Source organism: Xylocopa sonorina, chromosome 18, assembly GCF_050948175.1.
Source record: "Xylocopa sonorina isolate GNS202 chromosome 18, iyXylSono1_principal, whole genome shotgun sequence".
Taxonomy (NCBI): domain Eukaryota; kingdom Metazoa; phylum Arthropoda; class Insecta; order Hymenoptera; family Apidae; genus Xylocopa; species Xylocopa sonorina.
In genome coordinates, this window is record NC_135210.1 from 1,650,771 (window position 1) to 1,674,316 (window position 23,546).

A 23,546-nucleotide genomic window follows, 5' to 3' on the forward strand; every position below is an offset into this window, starting at 1 on the left:
GAAATCCTCCGCGGACGATGAAATTGAAAAGCGGTCGAGAAATGGGGATGGATAGCAGCAGCGAAAAAACGCCGATGGAATCGCGAGAACGAAACGGGGAAATATTTCCTACGATGATTACAAGTTAGAAGCGTCGCCCCTTTCGTTTCTTATTTACGAGCCTGCGAAACGGCTGCGAGGATCGGGTAACCAACGCCCCGTTGCTCGTCGTGTTACTCGTAAAATATGAGATTTAAGGAACATCGTCTTCTCTCGCAATTATTTCCGTGACGCTGCTGTTTCTCGTTTCTATTTTTATGGGGAAGATCTATGGCTTGTTGCGAGACCAAATCCTCTTCTTGTTGCATCATGTTGGTGGAGAATTAAAATTCTATTAACAGCTGTTATTAAGCGTTTGATTATTGTTGGTTTTCGTTCGAAACCAAATACAAAAATTAATCTTTCGTGCTTGAATGAAGAGATAGCATTTCTTTTCAGATATATATTTCTAAAGTTTGTTTACATAAAAGGCGATAGAGCTTCGCGTACGCACATGATTAATAACTGATGCTTTAGGTCATCGACTCTATACGTTTTTAACTTTAATTCAATTCTCTATAGAAAGTGCAAGGCAAAGGTCACTTTCAGTAGAAATAAAGAACATTATAGAAAAATAAATCGCTATCATCAATATCATCAACAATCGCATCAAAATCAGTTACTAATCGTCAAGTTTAAATAATCTTAATTTGTCATTACTTGTTGGTCATCATAATTTCGCTTTTTTTTATTTATGCTGGACTTCTCACTTTTCAACCCTCACATATTGTTATAGATCAAAGTTTGGTGCACTTAAATTGTTGCAGAAATTCATTTTTTATTTGGATGCTAAATTTTGTTTCGTTTCATTGCTGCACTGTAACTCAATTAACTCCATTTGCAAATTTTCTGGTATACTGTGATAATTCTGAGAGATGACTATCAAATGCAGTTGGAACATTCTTTATTTCATTAGCATACTTTGAGAAATTCTAGGATTGCCTTTTTAAGAAGTTATTTAACAGTGGAAAATGAGCATTATTATTTCTAAATCGGTACTAAAATAACAATTTCTTGTTACAAGCTTTGACTAAATTATAAGTATCGATTATTAAATTATCTTGTCCTTGCGAGTCCTTATTTAACTGATTAAGTTCCTCTGTTATATCTACTAACATCATAGATCTACCAAACCAATCATCATCGCTAAATTCAGGAACAGATTCTTGTTTCTCGTCCATAAACATATCTATTTCAGTTCACATAAATTTTTAAACAACCTACTTTTCCATATTTCGCCAGTCTTCATCTAACAAACTTATAATTTTCGTTTAAGGAATAAACGATTGTTTCCACGAAACATCGATCCTTAAATTGCTCGGAACAACGTATTACCCGGTTCGATTGTCGAGACACTGACACAAAACCTAGCACGAGCTTCCTGTCCGTTCGCTTCGAGGATTAAGTGCGTATTTCCGCTCTGCGCCATGGGGTGCAATGCAACTACGATGGTTGCCACAAGTTCATTAATCCCTCTCCTTATTATTTTACGGTAATCTAGTTTTTAAATGCGTTGAACTACACTGCTATCCAGTGCAGCGTTGTACAAAGGTTATCATAATTCTCTTATCGTGTTAACCCTTTACACTGCACCATTTGCAGTCGAGTGTGACTTAAAATTAGTAAATAAAAACAAGAACAAATATAAGTTCCATAAATATAAATTACCGCACAGTATCAGAGCCGTATTAAATATAATTAGTAAACAAAATTGTTTACAGTTAACAGTCGTAGAGCTGTCCTTCGCAGTTTTCAAATAAAATGCTTAAAGTAGTAAGGAACTATTGTCAAAAAAATTGAAAAACAATACAGAGAGAAAACAGTTAAATCGAGATCGTGTTATAGGTATCTCATCGTGTCAAAAGGAAGTCGTGTTGCAAGATACCGTGCTAAAAAGAAATTTACCTAAATTTCTCAAGCGAAGTGACTCGAGAGTCGTTCAGAAACAACTGAGGGACATCAGGGAGTTCCATCGAACTCTGCATGGGCGCCGTGTGTGCCACACCCAACAAAATTGGATCGTCAGAAGTTATCAAATTTTTCGAAACGACCACCCGAATCGTGGGGTGGGCCGCAGGACTATAGAAAGAGCATGGCGGGAGTCAGGTCGCGTGTAATAGGGCGGATCAGATTCTTCGTCCGGGAAAAATTGAATCGTTATCGCGAACCGCGACCGGCTAAAGCTGACGCGTGCGGTTTTGTTGCTCGTGCCGGCTTATGACAGAACTATCGATCCTACTACTGGTCCAACTCGAACTTTTCCTCCGCTTACACCCCCCCAACCGTTGTCCCGCTCTGATCCGGTGCGTGAAATATACCCACGATGGACGGAGAGCGGTTTCGTTACGCGCCAGGTACGCTTCCTGCCTAACGTCGCCCATTATTCGGAATTCTGCTCGTGCTCTGGATCGATCGTACCCGTGGTTCGTTCAGGGGAAAGTTTGCTTTGAAAGAAATTGAATTTTCGATTGGCGGACGAAATCACTAATTTTAAATTCGAGTTCGATGAATTCATCTCAAGCTTACGAAATAAAGTGATTATTGTAAGAAATATTGAGTAACAGAGTGTACGAGTGGTCGACGAGGGCCATATGCATTTCAAAATGTTTTTTGAACGTACGAATGGGCCATGACGTTGAGAGTGTGCTCGAGACTAGTACAAATGGCTTAAGAAGGTATTCTTGTATGAACTTTTTTGTTGCGAAGTACTAAATATGCCTAAAATATTAAATTAAGCCATCAAGTAATTTTTATTTTCCACAATTTCTTACGTTATTATTCCTGTATTTATCTAGAGTCGTTCGCGTTTACAGTCTTAAGCTTTGGACGCTCTATGCACGACATTTACGTGAGAATTACCTGATTTAATTATCGCAGCGAAGATTGCGAGGGAATTTTTCAGATTGCAAACAACAGACACGGTGCAGCATGTAGAAATTGTAACAAAGACGACGCTCAGTCGATCTGGGATCGGACGTGAAGTAAATTGTCCTCCTGGTTATCATACTGTGGGACGTATCGGTCTGCAAGGTGTACTTGAAGAATGGCCTAAGAAAGTATTCTTATACGAACTTCCGTGTTGCAAAGTAATAAACACGCCTAAAAGATATTAAGCCATCAAGTTACATCTATTTTCCACAACTTCTTACATTATTAGCCCTGTATTTATCTATAGTCGTTGGCGTTTACAGTCTTAAGCAATGGATGGCATTTACGTGAGAATTACCAGATTTAATTATCGCAGCGACGATTGCGAGGGAATTTTTCGAATTGCAAACAACAGACACGGTGCAGCATGTAGAAATTGTAACAAAGGCGACGCTCAGTCGATCTGGGATCGAACGTGAAGTAAATTGTCCTCCTGGTTATCATACTATGGGACGTATCGGTCTACAAGGTGTACTTGAAGATCGGACGTGAGATACATGAAACGTCTTCCAGTCACGGATCCACGTCGAGGCCAACAGCGCTAAGCAAGAGCGTCGTGCGACGTAAACATTGGTTATCTCGCGTTCCTGTGATTAACACGAGCGAAATCAACGCAGAATAAATTATCGAGGCGTCGCATTGTCGTGAATAAAATCTGCGCGCGGTTAATATCGACGCTGGCTGGAACAAAGGAAGCTGCGTTCGATGAAATCTGTTTCAATTGGTGGCAAATATTCGCATAGGTATTGACACAGAACGGGGGTAATTGGGTAGACCGTGCGCTCTGTGCGAATCGTTCTAACCTCAAATTGCTTTCGTGCAACCAGAACATCAGAATCGCTTCTTCTCTCATAATATTTTAATTTTCGTTAGCGATGATAACCGCGATGGAAACTGGACGAGGAATCTTTTGAGCAACATCGACTCGTTCACGTTTATTGTTCTGTGATGGTCCAGTTTTGTCGCAATGCCTCGAGATTGAAGCAGGTTTTGAGCTCGTGCGTTGATCGAGGTAATTAACACGTTCGCGGACAGTAAAAGTTTCAGCGAGATGCAAAACTCGACAGCCATTTTCTTTTAAATTGGTTGTGATATAATTTGATTAAACACATTTTATAAGGATAGTCAGACTATCATATTTTAGTCGTTATATACAATGAATGCTATAGCATCCACGACAATACAAAAACTTAAGGTTATATAAAATTAAATTAAAAATAATTGACTTTAAGATTTGAATGCTTAGCATTCATGTCATTCTGAATCATCATGAAAGTGAATGCTACAGTATTCACGTTCATGAGCGTGTTAAGAATCAACGTATTTCGCAGAAAGCAATGCTTTATTGCAAATGTTTGGTGCGAAACCAGGAATTAAAGGAAGAGCTTGCGTCGAAGCGAACGAGATGATCTTCGTCACCTTGAAGCCAAGCGGAAACGAGAAACGATAGACACTAAGGGGATGTCATAAACTAGGCCCTTCTCGACGTCTCGTGATGGAAGGAAAGCTTGATCGCGCGATCGCGAGGCAGAGACAAGAGATTCTTCCTGAGAACGTCGAAGTGAAAGCATCGAGACAACTTAGTGTTCAATACTAACTCACTATTTCATGAACAATAGCTATAATACTGACAATTTGAACAGTGAAGTGGTTGAGATGAATTTTATAATTTTTAAGTTTCAATTCAAAGTGCACTGATTTTACTTGAAATTATTTACTGTTGCATTTGGACCCAATAGTATCGAACTATAGCATCGAATCCATACATTTAGGTCCGTGGGGTATTTGGAATGGTTGTTGGACACGGTGAACGACTTTTCGAAATCCACAGATGGGTCCACAGTGTTCGAAGGGTTGAAACGAGCCGCGTTATTCGAATCGGTTGGATCTTGGGGGATACATGATGCGGAACACATTAAACCTGGAATATGGACGCATAAATCCATTGAATATGGCCGAATTACGGCTGAAGCAACTGGAACCGTTCGCCACTGACACTTTTATTACTCGAGATACGTTCTATTGTTGACGATGTTGGTTTACGAAGATTTATAACGTTTGTAAAAAGTATTAATAATGGTGAATGGTAATATTCGAGAGAATAAACAAAATGCGTTATTACTATGAGTTAAAAGAGATTAGTAATACTTTGATTCGAGATCTGAGGAAGAAATTCAAAGTCTACCCCATTGGTCAGCAATCTATGAGCCACTGTTGCGATCATTACTGTGTCACCCACTTAAAAATTTCAAATGATCCATACGAGTTCTGCAAACAATGTATAACATAATAAATAACATAAGTATTTACCTAAATTTTAAGATAAGATAAATAATAAAATTAACATTTATAGCTTAACTACAAAAAATTCAGATGCTTGCATATGTTTTAAGATGACTAAGTAACAGAAATATTATTAATAATTATTGATAGTTATTTAGGTTTTTGTTTTAATTAAAATTACAATTTTTTTGTTCATGTTTAACATTAAACAATATTAATTACTTTTGTAACTGTTTTTACAATTAAGTTTAAAGTTTAAAAGTTTAAAATTTATATAATAATACAGGTGATAGATTTTTAATTGTCCAGCTTGTATCATATACCACCCTATATATATATATATATACATATATTTATTTCAGTAATTTTTCGCGCTTGAAATTGCAACAATTCCCCAGTTTATTTTTCTTGCATTTACGTCTGCGTCTAGTGACCAAAAAGGTCCTCCCAACCCTTCTACAGAAAGAAACCGTAACATTTTCCAATTGCCATAATCACTGCGCGTACAAACAGCTCCCATCGAGATGAAAAGTCTGATCATGTCGCGTCCCACGCGGGCAGTGAAATTAAGGGAATCAGCACACGCGCTCGCTGCTGGTAATTCCGCGTTAGCCAGCCCCAATTCGCTGTAATCCCGTGCCCGGGAAATTGAAAAGAAGGAGCAGGAAACACTGGTTCGTCCAGCCTGCGTTTCTACCCTCGCGACGACGTAGCAGCGAGACAAAAAAACGAGAACGAACAAAGGAGAGACGAAATCTAGTTCCGCGGAGATAATACCGACGATACCAAAACAAGACACGCAAGGGTGGAGAAAAAAAGGAACGCGAAGGAACGCGAGGAAACAATTTGCAAAAGTAACCAGCGACCATTCCGTTTCGTTTCATACCGTCGACTCTGGACAATGAATTCCTCGTTCGTGAAAACCATGCTGTTTCTTCGTTTCATGCTGTTCGTTTTCTCATTTCTCTCTGCACCCACCCCCTAGTTCTCTGTAGCGACAAAAGGGGCCGCGTCGATTCCAGCTACGAGACGACACGTTCCCGTTCAACTTCTGGAACAATGCAGCTGATAATAAGATAACAGACGGGAAGATTCCTGGGCGGAGGCGTGCGCGAACGAAAGAAGGTTACCAGAGAACGATCCAAAGGACCAGCTGTCTTCTATAACCAACCACGTTCGTCCACCCCTCGCCTACCACTCCACCTCGTGCAACCGTAAAATTCCGTTCCTCGTAGCGATAACAAACTTCGCTCGCGTTGCTTTTCAGTCACGATGAGATTTCACTGCCGCCATTGTGCGAGCCTCGTTCGACCGACGCCCACGCGGAATCTCATTATTTCCTGTACACGTATGTGTGGAGCTACGCGTCCCTCGACTTGGTCGCGCGTGCAAACCGAACGCGCGCGATTCGCGGTTTCGCGCGTGTCGTTTGAGGCTTGGACACGTTCCGCGGTTTCGCGCTGTCTAAACGACGCCATTGCGGTTGGCAGGATTGCAAAATTAATCGTCGGATATGCTGGCGGACTTGGACGCAATGGGTGATGGGGATTTTTTTAGTTTTGTGTTTGGTGGGTTTAGTCGTGTTTAGATGGTTGTGAGAATGATTAGTCGAGTTTTGGTAGATTTTGTAGAGTTATGCGACAACTGAGTTAAGTGCGTAAGGTTCGAGGGACCATTTTTGTTATATGGGGAGGATGGTACTACATTTCGAATTTTTGCAACTATTTAGTGTACGCTTTAGTCGAGTTTAGTCGTGGTTAGAAGATTGTAAGGATGATCAGTCGAGTTTTGGTGGATTTTGTGGAGTTATGCGACGACTGAGCTGAGTGTTTCAAGGTTCGAGGGACCATGTTTGTTGTATGGGCAGAATGGTACAATATTTCGAATTTTTACAATTATTTATTGTACGTTTGCTTAAAAAACCCAAGTATCATGCCAAATGTGTAATGATTACGTACACACCATAATAATCTTGCATCCACCTACATGTTAAGGACCATTATACAGGTATTCCTCCAATAACACGGTTAAAGGGTTCTGTGCTATTTGGAACTCGAGATCCATATAAATTTGTACATTTCATTATGAAAATTAATTAAGAAAATATTTAAAATAATAAGATAAATTTTTTATATATTTTTAGTTGTATAAAAAAGTAAAATTAATAATAATAAGACAAATTTTTCATGTATTTTCAGTTGTAAACTCTTAATTGTATAAAAGAGTAAAATTTGATAACCGTAATAATTTTATAATTTTATGACAAAGGCATGTGTTACCCCGTCGATCGAGTTAATTCTCGACAGTAATATTCGCCATTTTGTGTAACTCGAATTCCATGCTACTCGTAATTTTAAATTACGTTATTCGCGACTTTGTACAATTCAAGTACAATATTATTCAAAGGATATCTGCGTTCCTAAATAGTCAACAACCTCTAATAAATAAGACCAAAATGGCTGGCATATCTATCATGACCTGATCATAACCTCAGTTGAAAGATACCAACGGATGATCTTGACAAGTAACGACGGTAATGCGTTTTAAAAACAATTTTATTCCTCAGAGAGGAACGCGTTTGAAGTGCTCCACCGATAAAACCGATCGACTATCCCAGTTTGATCGTCCCATAGAAAATTCCCATCATCCATCATGAATGAAACATAACTTTTACGGGTTTCGTCTGTAACAGCTGTGTACACGGTGTTTTTTTTTTTTTCTATCCATCGTGAAATATAACAATCGATGGCCATCGACGATACAGGTGGACACACGTAGAACGGAACGAGAGTTCGTCGATAAACGACGATAAACGCGAGACATCGAGCTCGTTTTCGCGCTAATACAAAAACGATTCCGATCATTATCGGCTATATTTACGCCGTATCCAGGATCGTTAGCCGGGTGCGCCCCGTTCGCACCCCCCCCCTCTCTCCCCCCTCCCAGCCTTCGTTATACGGGCGAATTCGACGCAGAGAACGAGAGATCGAAAAATCGTGCCGCGAGATTAACGACGACCAGCGTCCGTCGCGTGATCCACCAATGTTCCACAGCGTCCGCGTTCATCTTTTAATTCTCGCTGGCTCGAACCAAGTTTTTCACATTTCTGTCGAAAAAGGAATCGAAAAAGGAACGCTAAGTTCAGATTACACATTCATTTGTGCTTAATGAACTTCGAATGAAAAGTGAGAGACGAGTCGAGAATCGATCAAAACTCTTTTTGCTGAAGAACATTTATTTGAAAAAAGAATCTTCGAATGAAAAGTGAGAGACAAGTTCTCGTTGTGTTACGTTAAAGGGATCGAGAAGCGATCGAAATTCTTTTTGTTGGAGAACATTTATTTAAAAAAAGAGTCTTAGATGTTATAATCGAATAGAATAATTTTTATTGTTTTTTTTTATGAATTTTTGATAATCCTTAAGTGTTTACTGAACCGTGTCTCGACGTAAACTAACTGTGAAAGAGTTTATCGAAGAAATTTTAATTACTTTTTTAATACCTCTAATATCTCGCAGATGTAATTCGTTTTTAATTAAAGAATTAATAATGGTTATTAAATTCTGGGGTACTTTTCGTACAAATTCGCTCCCTCTTCGATAGAACAGTTACGATTGGTCGTAACTTTTTTTTCCTAACACAAGTCAACAAATTCTTGTCCGCAGAGAGTGAAAAATGGGTCGCGTTGCAATTTCCTTTCTTCGCGTTTCTTTTCGCGTAGAGGTTTCTTTCTGCCCCTCCACTTTGTTGCGAGTCATGGTATTCGTTATAAAATATAGAGTGACTGATTGAAATTATTCATGAACGGCAAGAGTTTGTTCATTTCCTTGTCGCAGAGGTCCGAGAGGAATCGACGTACGAGTTACCCTCGCGGGAAACGGGGCCAACCTCTGCGCGCGAACTTTTCATCAAGAGAGCGATGAGGGATAGGAGTAGTGATTTGTGACGCGTGAAATTTCACGCAAAGCCTAGAATGGATGACTTTTCCTTTTTGCTGGAGATTGGTTCTCAGTAAATAGTTTCCTTCGCGACGACCTCCTCAGTTTCACGGGTATTACTTTATGAAACTTCGTCATCCAGCTTATTCTTCTTTTCTCTTTTTTTTTATAGAATTTTTCCTTGCAAACTACTCGATTCTTCGTGACGCTGTACATCGAACAGAGTTGTTCTACGACACTTTTAAGACGTAACGTGTTTACGGAAGATCTTATAATGGCAGCTTCGTCGGGACGCACTAAAAATCATCGAAGCTAGCGGATAACAAAGTTGGCTCGTAACTAACTCAACTTATCTCGTAGTTCGAGCTGAACGTGCGGCTGATTCGATTACTCCGTCAAGTGTGTATCGATTACGTACACACCAGAGTGATTTTGCATCCACCTACGTGTTACAGAGTCAGGATTACAGTGGAATTAGGCTGAGATACAGGAGTTAGTGCTATGTAGATCGCGGATGTCGATGCAAATTGAAACGATATTAAATAGTATTATACGTTGTTCCGTTGGAAATTTTCTCTGAAGCTTTAAGCGTGTACAGTATTATAAGTGCAAGTTTTCAAAGCATTTACAATATTACAAGCGTAAGTTCTCCAAATGCGAAATTTTCAAAGCGCATACACTATAACAGAAATTTTCAAAGCGCGTACAGTATAACAGAAATTTTCAAAGCGTTTATAATAGTATAATGCAAATTCTCAAAGCGTTAATATTCAAGCGCAAATTTTCTAAACGTCCACAATATCACTAGCGCATATTTTCTAAGCGCCCACAATATCACAAGCGTAAGTTTTCCAAGCGCAAATTTTCTAAGCGCTCACAATGTCAGAAGCGTAAGTTTTACAAGTTGAAATTTTCTAAGCTCCCACAATATCAGAAGCGTAAGTTTTCAAAGCGCCCACAGTGTTACGCAAATTTTCAAAGCGCCTACAGTATTATGCAAATTTTCTAAACGCCTATAATATCATAAGTATAAGTTTTCCAAGCGTAAATTTTCAAAGCGCCCACAGTGTTACGCAAATTTTCAAAGCGTCTACAGTATTATGCAAATTTTCTAAACGCCTATAATATCATAAACGTAAGTTTTCCATGCGCAAATTTTCAAAGCGCCTACAGCATTACACAAATTTTCAAAGCTTCTACGATATTACGCAAATTCTCCAAGCGTAAATTTTCTAAGCGCCTACAGTATTACAAACGCAAGCCTTCCACATCATAAGCACAAGTTTTCTAAAAGTCTATAATATCACAAGCGTAATTTTTCCAAGCGCCTTCAGTATTACAAATCCAAGCTTCTCAAACGCCTACAGTATCACAAGCATAAGATTTCTAACAGTCTACACTAACACAAGTGCAAGTTTTTCAAGGGCTTACAATATCATAAGCACAAATTATCCAAGCACGAGTTTTCTATGCGTTTTTAGACATCCACAGTATCAACCTCACGTTCTATTGTTCCATCAGCTAAAATAATTTTAACACGTTCGCGGACGTAAATGCTATAGCATTCAAGTCTTAAAGTCAATTATTTTGAATTTAATTTTATATAACCTTAAGTTTTTGTTTTGTCGTGGATGCTACAGCATTCATTGTATATAACGATTAAAATATAATAATCTGACTACCTTATAAAATGTGTTTAATCAAATTTCGAATATCACAACTAATTTAAAAATACAATCACTGTCAATTACTGCACCTTGCTGAAACTTTTACTGTCCACGAACGCGTTAATAAATTATTTATCTTTTGCTATTATTTTCTCCCTTTGCCTACACATCCTATAATTTCACAAGAATACATCCGCAGGCAAAATGAATTTTCTTATCCAGTCACTAGACTTTTATATAGTAATTTTATTTACTCTAATATTTTTCCAATGTACGATATTTTTGAAAATGCTCGTACCAATGAATGAGAATCTGACGAAACTTGCACGCGTAAGAAGTAAAACTTTCCTTTTCGTTATTTACAAAAACTTATGCAAAATGAAGTATTCATTAAGTAAGAAAAAGCAAGAACTTTGCTATTATTTTCTCCCTTTGCCTACGCATCCTACAATTTTACAAATAATATTAGGTTGGGGAATAAGTAAGTATTCATTCGATAGAACTCTTTCTGCTCTACAAAACTATGCTAATTGTATTTTTGAGTTATTCAATTTTTTATTAGTTTCGAGGCTTAGAAATGGAATACCCAGGAGGCAAAAATCAACATTTTCGACACCTGCTCTTCTTCGCTTTTCATCGTATGGAGAAGGTGTCATAGGCGGAGTCTACAGCACGGAAATGGTTTGCAAAGTTCAAAAATGGCGATTTTGACATCGATGACACGCCTCGCAGTGGAAAGCCTTCTAAATTCGATGAAGAACGTCTCAAATCACTTTTGAAGGAGAACGAAAGCCAAACCAGTCGTGAATTAGCGGAAAAAATGAACTGCGATCATGAAACGATTTTCAATCATCTTCATTCAATAGGATTTACCAAAAAATTGGGAGCCTGAGTGCCTCACGAGCTCGTTTAAATAAAAGTCTTCGGTGAAAACGCTACGAACTTATTCCCCAACCTAATACATCCGCAGGCAAAATGAATTTTCTTGTCCAGTCACTAGTGGAAGGAACGCACGATTGAAATATCGCGATAATCAGACTGATTCGATTTCGAATTTACACACACGCTTGACTCCCCGTATTTCAATTTACGGAAGTTCGCTCGAACAGCAAACGAAATTACACGAGTCGTCGACGCCAGCGCGCAATCCCCCAAGACACGCGTGAAGTTCGTAAAATTTGCAACTGCCACGGCCAGCGCGAGCGGAAACGAGATCCCAGTCGGCGTCGTTCCTTCAGTCTGTTTCGCATTTTAATTCGAGGCGATTCGACCGGTTCTATTTCGTTCTCCACTCGAAATTCCGTTCGGATTCCGTTTTAATAGCCTGAGAACCGCTCGACGCGTTATTGTCCCGCGCGTCGATGAACTGTTCGACGCTGTTAATTGCGCTTATCGAATTCTAATGAATCGCGCTAGGCTAAATTCGTTTGTTTAATAGGAGCAAACAAACTGGACGATTGTATTTGCTCGTTTACTTGGAATATTTGCTGATTAGAAAATTCTAATCTACGTCATTAATCAACGCGTTGAAAAAGCTTCAAATTATTGAGAAAAATTGTAAACACGCTCTCTTTTTTAAAAAAACAAGTTTTTAAATTGCAACTTTGTCTCAGATTTCTGTTAGCAGAGGAACAAGCATCAAATAGAAACGTAAATTACTCGATTACCCATAATCAAATCCAATAATAAACATAATAATAAATAAAGCCAATAATAATTAATAAAACCCAATCTAAGCTCTAACAAACTGGACGATTGTATTTGCTCGTTTATTTGGAATATTTGCTGATTAGAAAATTCTAATCTACGTCATTAATCAACGCGTTGAAAAAGCTTCAAAATATTTAGAAAAATTGTGAACACGCTCTTTTTTTTAAAGAAATAAATTTTAAAATTGCAGGTCTGTCTCAAATTTCTGTTAGCAGAGGAGCAAGCGTCAGATAGAAGCGTAAATCACTCGATTACCCATAATCAAACCCAATAATAAATAATAAAAACCAATCTAAGTTCTATTAATTAAAATTGTGAACATGCTCTTTTTCTTAAACAAATAAATGTTTAAATTGCAGGTCTGTCTCAGATTTCGGTTAGCAGAGGAGCAAGCGTTAGATAGAAGCGTAAATCACTCAATTACCCATAATCAAACCCAATAATAAATAATAAAAACCAATCTAAGTTCTATTAATTAAAATTGTGAACACGCTCTTTTGCTTAAACAAATAGATTTTAAAATCGCAGTTCTGTCTCAGAATTCTGTTAGAAGAAGAACAAGCGTCAGATAGAAGCGTAAATCACTACATTACCCATAATGAAACCCAATAATAAGTATAATAATAAATAAACCCAATAACAAATAGTAAAACCCAATCTAAGCTCTATTAATTAGAAGGATAGAATTGTAAAATAAGTCACACGTATTTGAACAATCCAGATGACGTCCGATAATTGTGTTATCGCTTTAGACTCGCGGCTAATTTAATTACCTACAATCGAGTGATACCTCCAGCGGAACTGATCCGTCTTCCGGTTGGAGGAGCGCGATTCGCAGCTCGTTCAAGACAACGAGAATGACGTTAACACGATTACGTTGTTTGTCGAAATCGAGGAGTTTTGAACCTGTTTAATTGACGCCATCTCTGGTGAAAAGTTTGGTAATAAATTAACGATCGGTTAGAAGGATCGTTTCTTTTTTGAGAACGCGATTAACGCAGCAGCGAGGAATAATAGAAGACTTCATACTGTGCGCGTCAATTAAATTCCTTTTTTTGTGGTTATTTTGAAGCTTTCAATATTTTATCATGTATGAAGTAATTAACACACTATGGGTGGATAACAACGCGAGCTGAACTTGTACGTCTACTGGACGAAAACCAGCGAAATATGAAGAACATGCATCACTTAGAAAAGATGTAATATTTTCGCAACTAATGCTAGAATTTCAATGAGATTTGGAGAATTGGTACCATATAATATTTCAAAAGTATGGATTAAGTTAAAAAAAATGGAACTTTTAATTTAAGTTTCTATTGCTTCGTTTAACGGATAAATTTTTAAGAGTTTCAAGAGTTCAAGTAGTAATACAAAAGTATAATAATATTTTATTATCCAGCTTTTTATGTAGTAATTTTATTTACTTTAATATTTTCTCAATGTACGATATTTTTGGAAATGCTTACACCAATGAACGAGAATCTAACGAAACTTGTACACGTAAAAAGTAAAACTTTCCTTTTCGTTATTTACAAACAGCTATGCAGAACGAAGTATCCATTAAATAAAAAAAAACAAGCATTGGCAAGTGTTTTACTAACATTTACGAATGTCCTGCATAAAAGATATTTAATACGACCAGCTCTAACGACCTCAGTAACACGTGTGGACGCCATAAACCGGGTGATATAATTCTGAATGGTCCACAGCTCGTGGCCAAGCGACTCTCGACCATCAGGCCCAACTGAAATTCCTCTAATGTTGCCAAATATCGTGTAACTAAAAAGGTATCTTCTATCATAGACACAATAGCACTTTTTAAGAAATATACCATGGGTATAGAGGAAGACAGTGACTAAAGACTGAAGAAATTAGCGATTGCAGAACGTTAATTCAAAATGAAAAATATTATAAGCTTGTTAACTTATTTGCATTGTTCAATAAGGTGGAAATTGGTCAATTACCTCTTCGTTACTATTAGAATCGTAACCCTTTATTTTTATCAAAACTTTTTTGATTCTACTTAGAGAAATACTTCAATCCATGGGGAGAATTTCGCGCATATATGAACTTATGACGCAAATGAGTTAAGGATGAGAAAGACTACCAACCAGCAGTCATAGAAGTCAAATTAATAATGGTACTTATTTAGAACTTTGGTTATATTTTGTTTTACCAAACTAAACCCATGAAACACAAGTAGCTCAAGTGACTAACACCTAAGTAAAAATCGAATGGAAATTGATAGAACTATAGTTGATCCGTCGAAATTTACATTTTGTTTTACCAAACTGAAACCATTGAAGACAATTAGCTCAAGTGACTAACACCTCAGTAAAAATCGAATTAAAATTAATAGAACTATAGTTGATTCGTTGAAATTTACATTTTGTTTTACCAAACTGAAACCATTGAAGACAATTAGCTCAAGTGACTAACATATCAGTAAAAATCGAATTAAAATTAATAGAATTATAGTTGATCCATCGAAATTTACATTTTATTGAACCAAACTGAACCCATGAAACACAAGTAACTCAAGTGACTAACACCTCAGTAAAAATTGAATTAAAATTAACAGAACTATAGTTAATCCATCGAAATTTACATCGCAACTATTTTTGTTCGTTCTAACCTCAAACAAGCCGCGTTACTATATCACTTAATTAATTTCGATGCACCTCACCTCGCAATCTAAACACCGCAAGCTTCTTACCGGAAATAGTTAGTATAGCTTCCATAACTGCGTTAATGGTCGAGATAAAGGTTCACGGATTACTTCAGAATACTTTTTTTTTAAATTTCAGATTTACGCCAGCGTAGCGAATAGCGAATGGCTGTTCGTGGAAACGCATATTTGTATCTAACCCGCGCCAGCGAGGAGGATCAATTTACACCGAAATATGGCGTTAAATCAGCCAAATAATCTGGACGGTTTATTCAATTAAAAAGCAACGTCGCGTGAACGCGACGCCTCGTTCGCGACTATTTCCAGTCAATTTAATCCCGCGATATCGTCGATTCGATTTAAATAAACTGGGAACGAAACGCCGCGTGAACTGCACGGCGGCCATTAACGCATTTGAATCGGGAACAATTTCGAAGGAACGATCGTCAGAAACGCGAACGGGTGCAACGAACGGTTTCTGAGTTCGTGGCTGGCAATAATTTCGAGCTCGATCAAAGTAACAAATTGCAATTCGACGCGTCGAGAGGAACCGAGTGGGCTCGAACTCGTGGCTAATTAGCTACAGCGAGTGGACATCGTTCGAGGGACCGTCGAATAGCTGGCAACGTGGCTGGCGAACGAGCAACGCGAACCAAGTCATCCAGTGTCGTGGATCCAGACGTTGCCATGCAGGATCCAGTTGGACGATGCTCGAAACGCTTGAAACGCTCGAGAAAATGAAAATTCAGTGGTAATCGAACTGTCTGTATTTATTTCGTCGAAACCTCGAGCGAGACACGTGCGAGCCAATTAACGTTCGTCAAGGAGTCAATCGAAACGGTATTACGCAAGTTGAACCTCTGCAAGCCGCTTCCAAAGGGCATTCATAGTCCAAATTACAAGTCCACGCTGCAGTGATCACTCTAATTATGCTATGGTACGTTCTGAAGTATGTAATGCCTTTCTAACATCGAAAAATCTCGCTGATGAACTTTCTTAAAATAATTATGATCATTTCAATCTCAGAAAGCTTCTTGAGAAGACACGACAGTGGCTCATAAAGAAGTCAATTTATCTGTTAAAGTTATTTTCAGACGTTATTAATGCAGCCAAGTACCAGGTGGATTCAGTCGAAGCTACGCAATAAGCAAAGCTTATTATTTATCATTTAAAAAAAAAAAAAAAAGAAAAAACAGTTGCTGTTTCTAAGAATGAGATTATTCCTGAGATGAATCGAAACGGCAGAAACGATTGACAATCCCAATAACGAACCGAGGGATCCGCGTTCTTTGGACTTCGCCGCGCACGAAAGTGAAAACAGGAAAGTATTAATATAATTCCGCGATTTTATTGGCGTCGATTTATTGATTTCTTGGCAATAGAGGCTAGCCGAGCCCCACCACGAAGAGAAGCACGAGGCACGCATCGATCACGGACAAAACTGTTCGAGAGCAAACACTTCGTCCCCGGGCCGAAGTCCTCTGATTTTATCCGCACATGCCCTTTTCGCACCGAATCGATCGCCAGCAGGTAAATGCCCGCTAACGGTTAATCCGAAAGCTCGCGAAGGCCTCAAGCAATCGTCGTTGGACAGGAGAGAGAGAGAGAGAAAGAGAGAGAGAGAGATGTGGACCGTTTATTTTGAAAGTGATGCAAGTCCATTTTCTTTTGTTTCGAGAAAATTGAACGTTAGCAGATCTGACAATTAAAAAATATAGGCTAATTATGTGAAGTCTGGGAATGTTTGTACTAATTTATCGATACGTAATTTGATTACAGTCAATCCTCCTATAACGCGGTGCGTGCGTACCGCGCTATAAGAAACTCAGAATTAGTACAAATCACATGATTCGTACCGCGTTATATGGAGACCAATAAATACAAAAGGCAAGATAAATTATAAATCATTTTTATTGAATTGAGAGTTCATATAAGGAAATGATAAAAAAAATGAAATAAAAACTAGACTAAAAAACTGTTTTCCAACAAAAAGAAGAAAGACTTTTGTAAAATTATGTAATCTTTTAACACTCATCCTCGCTGTCAAATATGAGTCGCCTAACTCATCTTCTTTTAATGGGTAAAATGTCTTCCTCACTTGGTTCATCTTCACATTGGTTTTCGATTGTATCTTTTTTTTCTAACTCCACTAAAACCTCTCTATAGGGAGCTAAGCAATTTCTTAACTCTCTTTTAAACTTTGCGCTGCGCACCGTTGAATGATCAGTTTGAATGAAATGAAGTTCTCATTCTTTAGCCAAATTCAGCCCTTTTTTCACATCTTGTAAATCAAGATTTGGCACCCATTCGTTTTCCATATTTTCGTTTACCAATGCATTTGAGGTAGGTGCTTCAATTAATTCTGTCAGTTCTTCCTCATCTAAAGTTTGCGCTTCTTCGCTGTCGCTCGAACAGTGCCAGCAACAAAATTTTAGAAAGAATTGGTCACCAATGAAACGTACTGTGAAAGAGCTCTGAGACGACTGAAACCGATGTCGTAAACGGCTAAGAGATAAGTTTGAATATTTATATAAACATATCCAGTTAAAACCATTCATTGGGTGCACGGAAAGAACTTATGGGACGTTGTTGAACGGAAACCACGCTGTAAGAGTACCGCGTTATAGGAGAATTGACTGTGTATAACTTTCATAATTTCAATTTCATAATTAGTCAATTGTAACTATCATTTAATTTCAATTTTGAAATAGCAAATATCACTTAAAATATATCTCATATTAATGCAATGTTTGTTTATAAATAATAACAAGAAATAAAATAGGATTAGCATTTTTTATTACGAACGTTAATTATATTTATATATTGTTAAACTTAACACAAGATATTGGTATTATTAATTATTTATGCTCTTCATGTGACAGTGTTTTGAAATATTCGCGATGCACAGGAGGTATATAAGGCAATAGCTGCTGCATATCAGATTTTTCGAATGTAATAGGCTTGGCATCGTGATTCAGCATTTAAATTGAACAAAGCATTGGCATTTTTTAAGATATTAAATAGTAACTAGTTATGAACAAAAAATTTACACTAAATTATGCATAAATTACGTCATATCTCATTTTTTTAAAAAAAGGACCTGCACCACTTTCAAAATAAACAGTCCACATATTCCATCGAACGGAACGGGAAATGTAGCAATCTCCATTTGCAAAAAAAAAAGAGAAAAAGGGTGGAAAATGCAAAGTGTTCCCTTTTATTCTCCCATTCTTCCTTTTTTCACGTTCTCCGGGTATAATGGTGTTAAATGCACGCGAGTTGCTCTGGCAACGTTGACCCGTGGGACACCGCTTCTTCAGTGGGCCAGCAACGTCATCGACGGTACCTGTGTTCCCTCGAATGCGTTTCTGCGTAGACAAAGCCGCAGCGAAGTTCGCGTGTCCCTTTGATCCGCGATTCTGACTCGCTGAACACGACTGAAATCTGTTGCTTTGTCGTTTCGAGAGGAGACGCGAGGAGTAAAGTGTCCTGGACAAGGAGAAGCTTCGTAAGAGCGATGTTTAATGGCGATGGAGTCCGACTTGGTCATTGGAGTTACATTGCGGATCGTTGGTAACCCAATTTTGGTGGAAACAGTGGCTGCACTTTACAAAAGACGCTTGGTTTCTATTAAATTAATAAAAATATCGCTTTCAGCACGGTATCCTTTTTTCTGTAATCTTTTATGGCACGATTTTAATATCCAACGCTTCTGATCAAATTGTTAGGTAAATTATACAAAGGTGGAGTCTCTTCTTGAAACTGTGCGAGCAGAAAATTTCTTCGCGAGCATTAGAAAGCTACAGTTTAATATAATAAATTGTGAAACACGCTGGAAGTCTGTACGACAGAGGCCAGAAGAATTCTTCTGTCGCAAAGAGGATGCTCGACGTTCTTGGCCAGCGTGGCTGCGCGCGCGTGCGACAATAAGTCAGATTCACGAGAAGACAAATAAATTCTCGGTGATCTAGTTACGCAGCCACGAACTTCTTGAATTTACGTGGCCAAGTCGCGAGATTTTCGCATGGAAAAAAATCGTACACCCTTTTCACTTGAACTTCCACCTCTGTATCTTGAAGAAAATGCTACCTTTGACAAGATGTACTCGATCTGAATAATTCTGATACAAACTGTTAGCTTGATCGAATCGCGAAGAACAGCCAAGAGAAGAAATTCATCGAAGAAATTTTTAGAAAGGACAAACGATCTACGCGAACTTGCTGCAGTTGCATAGTTCGAGAAAAGGCACGAAGAGGCACTCTTGAAGAATGTATCGAAAACGAATAAGAGGGCTGCACGAAGACGTTCAAAGAAGCGAAGAAACGACAGACGCTCGGAACAATTTCAAGAACAAAACGTGAACTCTCGCGTGGGTCAGCAATTGATAAGAATATGTAGATCAAGATGAAAACGAGATATTCTCGTCTAGCGAGGAAAACGAAAGAGGAGAGAAATTCCCTGCAGAAGTTTCGACGAAGAACAGACGACTCTCGCGCAGTGGCAGTGGATGATAAAATATGGCGAGGCGAAACATATTCGTCCAGGGGGTGACTCGCCTCGAACGGCGCGTCTCCTACTGGAATTTAATAAATCGCCTGGGTTCGCGCGGTCCCGTTCGTCGCGACGCTTGATCGCGACAAACGGGAATAGCGCCGTTTCTATAAATACGTGCTCGCGTGTGTCGCGTTGACGGAAATAAATACGATCGACCGTTAAAAATAAATGAATTCCACGGCGTTTTGTAAACTGGTTGACTTTTCGAGGCGGCTGACACATGTTTCGAGAACGTACCGCGGATATCGGGTCCCTCGCGAAATTGATTCGACTGCTTATTCCCGACACCTCGCTCGATATATTTGCAAACGAGAGCTCAGACAAATACCTCGCGACTATCGAGAGGCTCGCAACGATTCTTAAATCGTTCGAATTTATTATCCCTCGCCACTTTATTTCGAGGGGAATGGAAAAATAAACTCGCGTAAACCTGACAATTTTCCCATTTCAAGGTGCCTTCGATTAAATAACGTTCTATTTATACGCGTAGCCGAGATATCCGAAAATTCCACGGAGATTCTTTCGCGTGGTTCGATCGACCGAATTCCAGGGACACTCGTCCGTAACTTATCGCGCTAATTCCCATGATTACGCGTCACGGTGGTGGGCCACCTACGCCACGATTTTCTGGCAGAGCAGCCTCTGAAAGTAGGCGACGCGAGCGAAACGCGGAGACAGGCGCATTTGTTTGCACTGCGCATTCAGCGGCGTCCCATTGAAACTCCCCATTCGTTTCTTTCCACCGCTAGGAACATGTGCCCTGCCGTTCGCTATTGTGACGCGGCCAGGCTGGCCAACGTTCGCCGGAAGCCTCGCCGTGCGTCGCGAGTATCAACACTGGCGGAGGCTCCTGAAACGTACCACTCTGCCAGGACGTCGACCCTGTCAGGCTCTGCTCCTCGAATTGAACGAGAATTTTCGAGACTCCCGTCAGATCGACGAGGTGATTTATTTCCCAGCGAATTTCCCCCCCAAAAAAAGCTTCGACCGCAACGAATATATTCACCTCATACATTTCAAAGCAGGCACACTCGCGCGTTTACTTTTTATCCGCAGACGAAATACTGCGAACCTACATACGCACACTCGTAGAATTCCCAAATTGTGTGCACACTATCCAAGCGAACGTGAAACCTCGAGTGGTGTAGCCTTAAATAAATCCCACCTCGTATTTTCCTTTTTTAACCAGCTATTCGTGTACACTTTCGAGTATCCTCCTAATTTCTGGACACTTTCCAACGGTACGTGGGTAAATCTGTCTCGCTATGTAGACTAGCTTCAGGTGACGGCAGCTATTAAGTCCTACTCCCACGTCACGTACAGGCGAAGTTGATCCGCGACACGCAAGCAAACGAAAAGGATCCCTTACCTCAAAAGAGGCGACGAGAACGCAGTGCTGTGGAAGGACAGGGATGCCGGACCGTCCTGGCTACCTCGAGGGAAGCTCGCCCGGGCGGCATGGCTCCCACCTCTTCGCCCTGTGATCCTCCCGGCTGCTGCCTGGCAGGTTGTCCTTCTTCCTCAGTCCCTGCTGTTAGCCCTCGACGTGCAACTCTCGTTCACACTTCCGAGTACGACGAGCGAGTCGACGCGGATAAGGGAGTCGACGAACACCAACGAGACGGAGAAACGAGACGTAACGGAGAGAGGCGCAGAGCTCGGCACTGTAAAACCGCGGGCAGAGATGGTTCGTGCGCGTCGCGGCAGGACCTCAGGAGGACGACGCGGTCTCGCGGCGACACGTCACGGTGACGGCGGCGACCAATTTCGTCCCCTCACGTTTGCTCATCCCCGCACGTCGCACTACTACGATTACACGTCGATAAGAGGGCTGCTGGCGTGGAACGCGGCAGAGTCGAAGGATGCATCCGCGGAGCAGAGAAATAGTCGCGATCGAGCCGGTGACGACCTGTCCGGCGTTCAACGTCGGGGCTGGCACACCAGGCACACCAGGATACGAGGTTTCTGGTAAAAAGAACGATCCCTCTGGAGAATCGTGGTCGACTGTCGAACAGGATTAGAGAAAAGAGAGCACGGAAAGCTAGGCACAGGACACGATGGCCCGGCCACTGCGCCGGCACTGAGACTACGCCGCAGCCTCGCTCTCCTGCTACTTCCTCCCCCCTCTCGCCCTCTCTCTCTCTCTTCCTCTCTCTTTTACACCGATCCGTTCTCCGTCTCGCTCCTCGTCACCCCTTCTCCCCCTCTTCCCAGCTGAATTTCTCACTCCGACCGCCCTCTACGCGTCTCTGCCTCTCTTCTCTCGCACACACCCTCCTTCCTCCCTCTGCAACGCTCTCTCTTTTTCGGATCCTCCGCCACCACCGACACGCGCGCACCCTCTCCTTCCGCCACCGTCACGATTATTCCCTCTCGCTCCAGCCACGATCCTCGCTCGACGCAGTTCTCCGCGTCCTTCTCGCGCTCTCCGCGAACGCTTCTTTTCTCGATCGGGATAGGTGTCCGTGTTTTTCGAACGCGCGCCCCTCCCGTGGCCTTCTTCCTACCAGCGGTCTTCCGCTTCCTACCCTGCCCCGTTACTCACGCTCGTGCCGAAGGGTTACGCCGCGCTTACTCTTCAGGATGTTTGTTTGCGTTCTCGTGGTTCCTTCTGGTAACGTTCTCCGCACACGTTCGTCCACGGTTCTCTTTGTACAGCGACCTCCTCTTCTTGTTTCTTTCGATGCCCAGGCTTTTATATTCCAAGTGTCGTCGTTCCTTCCCCACGGATTTATTTCCTCGACGGTTTTCAGCAGATTTTTTTTTCTGGTTGATATCTCGCACATGGTTTCTTTTCTCGCTTGCTCGTATTTATGTAGCACGATGTTTCCTCTCGCGTTCGAGATTCTCCACGCTGTGTTCTCTATTCATCTTTATCCGACTAGCTCTACTTTGGACTACTTTTTTCGTTCTTCAACTGCTTTCGTTCTTAGTAAGGATTCCCGCTCTTCCAGCGTTTGCACCCTTTCTGCTTCTACCGAGAAACGGAGCCTGACTTATTCTCGAATCGTTCCAAAGTCTGTCAGCCTCGTCTTTTTCCACTGCCGCGACATTCTGCTCCCGTCGTTCAGCATCGCCTCCTTTTAACTCGGTCTAAAGTCGATTTCTTGCAGATCCTTCGTTCTCGTCGCTTTCTAACTCGTTCTACGTTCATCGATCACTGGCCAGGCACCTTCCTTTCGTAACTTTCTCAAATTTATTTTTGAATTTCACCAACCCCCTCGCTCACATTTTATTTTTATATTTACGAACACTCGACGCGTGTTGTTTGTGTGTATTTTTTTTTTTTTTGTTCCACTGTTTCGACCTCTGCCTTTTCTTCGATTTTATTTTTACCCGCGTACGCTGATTACGCACTCTCGCTGTTTACAACGAGATCCAGCATTCTCGTTTCCAGATTATTCCTCCGTCAGCCGTCCGTGGCGACCAGCGCCGTTTTTAATGCGTCGTTTTCCAGCCATTTCCCACATCCATCAGTCCCCCACCATCAGCGTTCATCCGTTCCTCGCCCACTTTGTTTTCCATCCTTCCCCGCGTTTTTCCGCCTCGACGCTACCGTTTCGCTCGCGGAACATCTGTCATCCGGTTCTCCGGTCACTCCTGTTTCGTTTCACACTTTACGATTTCCCTCGATCCACTCGCCTCTCGTTTAAACCGCGACACTGCATTCGTCTGTCTAAAAATTTCAAGATTACCCGTTCCAATTTCAATATTTACAGGAT

General features: G+C 40.5%; 1 protein-coding gene across 2 annotated transcripts in view; it reads right to left on the reverse strand.

The window, feature by feature from the left end:
- LOC143431425 (inactive dipeptidyl peptidase 10) overlaps positions 1-21,357 on the reverse strand; it is a 218,518-nt gene extending 197,161 nt beyond the window's left edge. For both annotated transcript variants that reach the window (XM_076908136.1, XM_076908135.1), the window contains exon 1: positions 21,194-21,357. The gene's annotated coding sequence lies outside the window, so the exon portion shown is untranslated. The remainder of the gene's footprint in view (positions 1-21,193) is intronic.
- Positions 21,358-23,546: the final 2,189 nt, after the last annotated feature.